Source organism: Eschrichtius robustus, chromosome 4 (genome assembly GCF_028021215.1).
Source record: "Eschrichtius robustus isolate mEscRob2 chromosome 4, mEscRob2.pri, whole genome shotgun sequence".
NCBI lineage: Eukaryota > Metazoa > Chordata > Mammalia > Artiodactyla > Eschrichtiidae > Eschrichtius > Eschrichtius robustus.
The window spans coordinates 76,520,521-76,526,616 of record NC_090827.1 but is presented as its reverse complement, the minus strand read 5'-3'; the positions used below and the strand labels follow the sequence as shown (position 1 = coordinate 76,526,616).

Below are 6,096 nucleotides of genomic sequence, written 5' to 3'. Positions count from 1 at the left end.
TAGCATCTTTCAACTTGTTTGACTTTCAGGAGTCCAATGCCATTTCTCACTGTCTGGGCTCTGCAGGGCGCAACTCCTTCTGGAGTCCAGGTCGCTCCCATTAGTCTCTGGCTCATCCAGGTACCAGGGGCCAGACTTGCATCCCGTGGGGTGGTGACTTACGGTCCCCGGTTCTTGCCCCACGTGAGCCCCCCTGGGAGCTCACCACAGTAACCTCCGACACCACGGGTTCAGCCGGGACGTCCCCTGCAGTGGTAGGGAGGGCACTGACCAATCCCACGCCCTTCCCTGTGCCCGGCTCCGGTTTTTGGGCACCCCCCCCCCCACTCGCCCGGGAAGGGAGCCGTCCGGCGCCTGTCTTTCCTGGAGGGCGCGAAAGGGAACTCGGGGCTCCTCGCGCCCCGCAGCAGGGCCCGGCGGTCCACGCGCGAAGCCAGGCGGGGCCGCGGCGCGGGTCCGAGCGCCCGAGGCGCGGGCGGAGCATGTGACCACGCCGCGCGGGGCCGGGAGCGCAGTGCCGCACGCTGGCGGCGGCGGGGAGAGCAATGGAGGCCGCGGCCGCCTGAGAGGCGGGTGCGCTGCCGGTGCTACTGCGGAGTCTGCTGGTGCTGCGGCAGCGCCGCGGACTGTGCATCCGCGCCCGCCGCCCGCGCGGGACCGCCCGTCGCCGTCCAGCCCCTCTGCCAGCCCCGGCGCCAGGCGGGGACCTCAGGTGAGCGCCCTCCCGGCCCGCGGCCGGAGCCAGACAATGGGTGCAGCGGGCGGGCTTCTCCCTTCCCCTCGCGACCCGCGGGCCAGGCCCCCGCGGCGTCCCGGGATCTCCGACCTTGCCTGTGCCCTGGGGGCGTGGGCTCGGCGTGGCCGGCCGTGGACTTTGGGGCGGTGTCCCCGCGCGTTGTGCGCGGACCCTCCCTGAGGCACCCGCGCGTGGTGTGCGCCGCTTTGGATCCCACTCGAGGAACCTGCGGACGGGCTGTGCCCCCGGGAACTTGCCGAGAGCGTGGGACCTTCTAATTCCCTCTGTTCTTCCCGCGCCGCAGCAGCCTGTCCCGGGGTCCCCGGCTTGGGTCCCGACTGCGGCGGGGGTCAAAGCGAGACCTCGCCGTCTGGGATCTCGGACGCTGACCCGGCTCAGCCCTTTCCCCGGGCCTGAGCTGCATTGCTTTGTTTAACCTCTGCCGAGCCATTTCGCACAAACTCTTGTTGCTCCAATTCTGATGAGCCACCAGTTTGATGGCTGAGGCAAGACAAAGGTTTTCCCTGTTTACAAGGGCTGGAGTCGGGAGACTGCACGCTGCCAGTGGTGTAAAATGTGTTTTCCTTATCTTCTCCCTGAGGTTTTTCTGGTTCTATAACCCTCCTTTCTTGCAGAGCTCTGTAGTGGCGAGATTGGACCTCCTAACCCTACCGAGACGGTGGGTGGGGTATGGCTTTTATTCCGGCTTATCAGTAAACAGAAGGGCAGACGGCTACATTTGAGATAGTCTCAGAATAGAGGCATCGTAATCATATTATGAATTTCGAATTTTCAGAGAAAATATATAAAGACACATTGATTCAGTGGATGGGCGGGGTGGCAGGGGGCAGAAAATCTAGTAACCACCACCGTGTGTTGTGAAATTTTAATACGGTTTTAAGAATAATGGCCCGGAAACTGATCTGGTGTAGGTGAGGGAGTGCGTGTGTGTTGGGGGTGGTGGTGATGGAGAGGGAGTGGTTAGAATACAAAGGATAAGGCAATTTTAGTAAAGGCTTCTTAGTATCATGTAGCAAATTTTCAGTTCATCAAGTTGTCATTAAATCATTGTTTCCCTGTAAAAATCACCTGTAGTAGTTGTTGAATTATATATAAAAAGGCTAACAATTATTTGGTGTTGTATGTGACTCAGGAATCTGAAAACAACAATTTTGAGTAATTTTAAAAAGTCAACAAAGGAAAGACACTTCCACTACTCCCTCTTTTATGCTATGAGAAAACTGAATCCTAGTTCAATATATTCAACAGAAAATTAGCTGTAAGAAAAAAAGATTTCAAAGGCAGGTTTTTTAAGAAACATTTTGAAAAATGCATCTTATGTAGGCGATATGGTTGCGTTACTTCAGCTCAGACATGTGAAGGGAGGAAAATCAGGCTACTAGATTGCCCCTTTCCAGGATTAAAAGGTAGTTTCTTCAAATCCGATATTTACAGTCATCTCAGAAATGGGGAAACTTTCACTTTAAAGACTTAGCAGTCATTTAGCACTGAATTTGGAGTCAGGAAGATAATAATACTGACTTGACACACTTAGGCAATTGGTGTGAGAAACAAAAGCTTCCACATAGTTCTTTCCAAAAACTATAAAGCACTGTAATAAATGTAAGTTATTATTATTGTTAGGTGAGGAAGCTGTATTTTACAGTTTTCTCTTACACAATTTTGGGAAAATTAATTGAAATTAATATGAAATTCTCCAGGGTAAGGGACAGTCTGGTATATACTAAGTGTTCAATAAATAGTTGAGGAAAGAATGAATTAATGAAAAATAAAATGCAAATGGATAAAATATGCATACAGATCGAATTGGTTTACTTCTTTTAGTTTAATGAACATTTACTGAAGGCCTACTGTGTGCCAAGAGCTGTACAGACTGTTTCCACACACAGTTTATAATAAAAGCCTGGTGACCTTCCTTTTTTGATCATGTGTGATGTATGTTTCTATGAAGACCGGGGCCCCTTGGGTCACGTTAATGATCCTCTCATGTAACTGAGTAGCACAATAGAACATTTCACTTGTTATATGTACAAATACTTTCTCACAATGGCCTGTGGGGAGGCAGGGCAGATACTATCATTCCCGTTTTGTAGGTGAGGAAATCCAGACACAGCGAGATTAAATGACTTGCCAACTCCTCGCCACTGAAACAACAATGCCAGGGACAGAAGCTCGACCTCACGCCTGGTGCTTTCATCTCTGAATCACACTGTCCTCTCCAAGATACGCTGCACCTCCAGAAAATCTCTCTTGAATTAGGCCTTACTAAAGTCTACCTTTTGAATAACTTTAACGTAAGGAAAAGTTACATTTTATAACCCACTACTTAGTGAAGTGGTTAAATGTGCAAGTTCTGGAGACAGGTGACTAAATTTGAACTCTGGATTTACCAGTCACTAGTTCTGCATCTTTGGCAAGTGACTTAATCTCTCTGAGTCTCAGTTTTCTCATCTGTAAAATGGTGAAAGTAATAGTACCTACCTGCTTTACAGGATTTGGGGGAGGATCAAATGAAATAATGTGCTTAGCATAATGCTTAGCACAGTGTCTAGTAGAAACTAAGCATTCAGTGTCAGCTAATTACTTTTATTCTCATTATTGTAATGAAGCAGTGGCTTTTAAACTTTTTTTTTTGGCACAATAAGAGATGAGTTTTACTTTGCCATCCAGTATACAGATACATTACAAGTGTGTTTAATTAAAAAAATTCATTAATCAGTGCTCAGACTTCCTATGTGCAATGCACTCTTGTATTTTTCATTCTGTTTTATTTAGAAATGCTGGTTGAGATACACTAAATAATTTCATATCCCGTTAATGCACCAGGACCTGCAATTTGAAAAGCACTAATGTAAAGGATAATCAGGTTAATGAGTGCATTAAAGAAAAATCTGTTATTGAATCTTTACGTTTTTCCCTGTAATGATTTACAGCATCTTTTGGAATTTGAATATTAAATTACACTGAAAATAGGTTTTTAAATATTTCTTAGTAATTATAACCATATGTTGAGTATTTATTACCGTCTAGGTACTGTGCTAAGCAGTCTATTTTTGTATGTTATCTAATTTAGTGCTCATGACAGCCTTGTAAGAAGGTCTTCTGTTTCCATTTGGTAATTGAAATTAAGACTCAAAGTGGTTTTAGGAACTTGCACAAGGTCACAAAGTTAGTGAGAGTTGAAGCAAGAATTGTTCTGTTTGACCCCAAAGCTCTCTGCTCTTTCAGCCTCAACACTGTGTTCTGAGGTTCTCTCACAGTGATTTCTTTAGACATATCATTCCTTCTTTTGCATAAATTTGAATGGCAATATTGAGAACTTACCCGTTGTGGTGCATCTTTTGTAGTTTCCTTTGAAAGGACCCATTTGAAGAAAATCTTCAAGTTAGTAAAGTAAGAAAGTATACTGCATAGACTAGTATTTCATTTTGACTTTGGCTGGTCTTTGATGTAAACATTTTGGAATAACTTCTCAGGTTTTTATGACAGTCACTCAATTGGTCAGTTTTATTGTGCACCCAAAGGTTTAATATATATTCAGAACAGACATGAAATAGCTGTATCACTATAAAAATATTTCATTACAAATGAATGTCAGCTTTTGTTAAGGCACAAAATGAAGACTTAAGAGCTACAAGAGTACTTTATAGTATGCTGATTTGTTTCAAACTCACCAGGCAGTGAAAGTATTTTGTAAAGTACTTGTAAGAAACCACCACTAACTGTACTATTAATTTTTTGTTTTTGTGTTTCAGTTCCTTGCAAATGTTTCTTAAATTTTTAGCAGTATTTTAATTTTAATTTTTTGGTAGTTCTGGGACTTCCCTCCTCTTTTAAAAATATTGTGAGAAAGAATTTAGGAAATATATTTTATAAAGAGTACTTTGAAACACAAATAGATAATTTTACATGACAATGGAAAGGCAAATTTCACTGTTTCTTTCACACTTATGTCTGACAGATTCAGGCTCTTTCAGTGTCTGGTTGAATGCGTAGGAGTGTATCTTATAAATAAGATAATTACCAGGTGCTTAAAGATATATAAATACGGTCTTGCTTTTGCATTATAGCTTCCATGTGTATGGAGCTTTAAACTTTCCCCGGTATGTTTAACTAGTTTATTTGTTGAATTAAGGTTGGTATTTTCAAAACTGACAATTTTTTAAAATCAGAGTGTGTGTAGATCATGATGCTATATTAGACAAAGATCAGTTTCATGGTTTATGTGAAACCACATATTTCTTTTCATCAACCATCATTTTCTGTTAAGATTAGATAAAAGTGAGTATATTGTTTCATTTACTGTTGGACATCAGATTTTATCCTTAGATGAGCCCTTAAAAACTTGTTTTGCCCCTGACGAAATTGTGTACAGTTGTCATAAGCTTATGTTTTATGCTTATTTTATTAATTTATTCCTTTTGTCTAACACTTGACCCTTAGCGGATTGGTATAGTTTTTATGAGCATCAAGAAACATTACAGCTATTGAATGGTCACTGTAATGTTTTTATATTCAGGCAAGTAAACTGGGTTCCCATTACATTTTGTACTACTTTTATTCTTGATGTGAAAATTCTTAGAGATGAAAAGAGCAAAATCAATTTAGATATGTACTTGTACTAGTGCCTTTGAGGTGGATACATAGGCATATTTTGGATCTACTTACATGTATGATTTCCACAGTTACATGAGAAGTGCAAGATTACAAGCTCTTAATCCATAAATTTAAAAATTGTCTTAAGTAACTTTGTGGAAATGAAAAAACTGAGTTAAAACATTTAAGCGATGTTGAATGCTTTAGTCACATGTTATCAGAAATATTTAAGAAGCCAAATAGAACAACCGTACGTAATAGCTTTTATATTTTAGTGCGTTTGCATGTGGAAAGATGATTCCATTTAAAATGTCAAAAATGAAATGCAGAAATATTTTCAGTCAGATTTTAAAATCTTCACCAGCTCTCCCAGATGTTTGTAGAATTTTTCAAATAGTATTCTTTGAGGCTTGCGTGGAAATTTTAATAAACTTACTTCTGAAACTGGTACTATTTTAAAAATGTGTCTTTGAGGAAAAGATATAGAAGCTGCATCCCTGAAACACTTTGGGAAATATTTAAATTGGAAGTAAGTACTCAGCTCACTAGAGACAGGTTTTTAGAGTAGAATTTAGAGCTGATACCAGCTGCTAAGAGTTATTCTCATTAACAAGAAAGGAGGGAACACTTGTAAAAAAGGTGTTGGGCTTTTTACCAGGGAGAGTAGGAATAAGCCACCCAGAGGTCCACTGGCCTGTCTCCACTCCCCTGGTCAGGGATTGGCTGGCACTAATAGGGGAGAA

General features: G+C 42.3%; 1 protein-coding gene across 1 annotated transcript in view; it reads left to right on the top strand.

The window, feature by feature from the left end:
• The first annotated feature begins 343 nt into the window (after window positions 1-343).
• Window positions 344-6,096, top strand: part of CRACD (capping protein inhibiting regulator of actin dynamics) — a 277,302-nt gene continuing 271,549 nt past the window's right edge. Inside the window, exon 1 of the mRNA XM_068542899.1 lies at window positions 344-712. The gene's annotated coding sequence lies outside the window, so the exon portion shown is untranslated. The remainder of the gene's footprint in view (window positions 713-6,096) is intronic.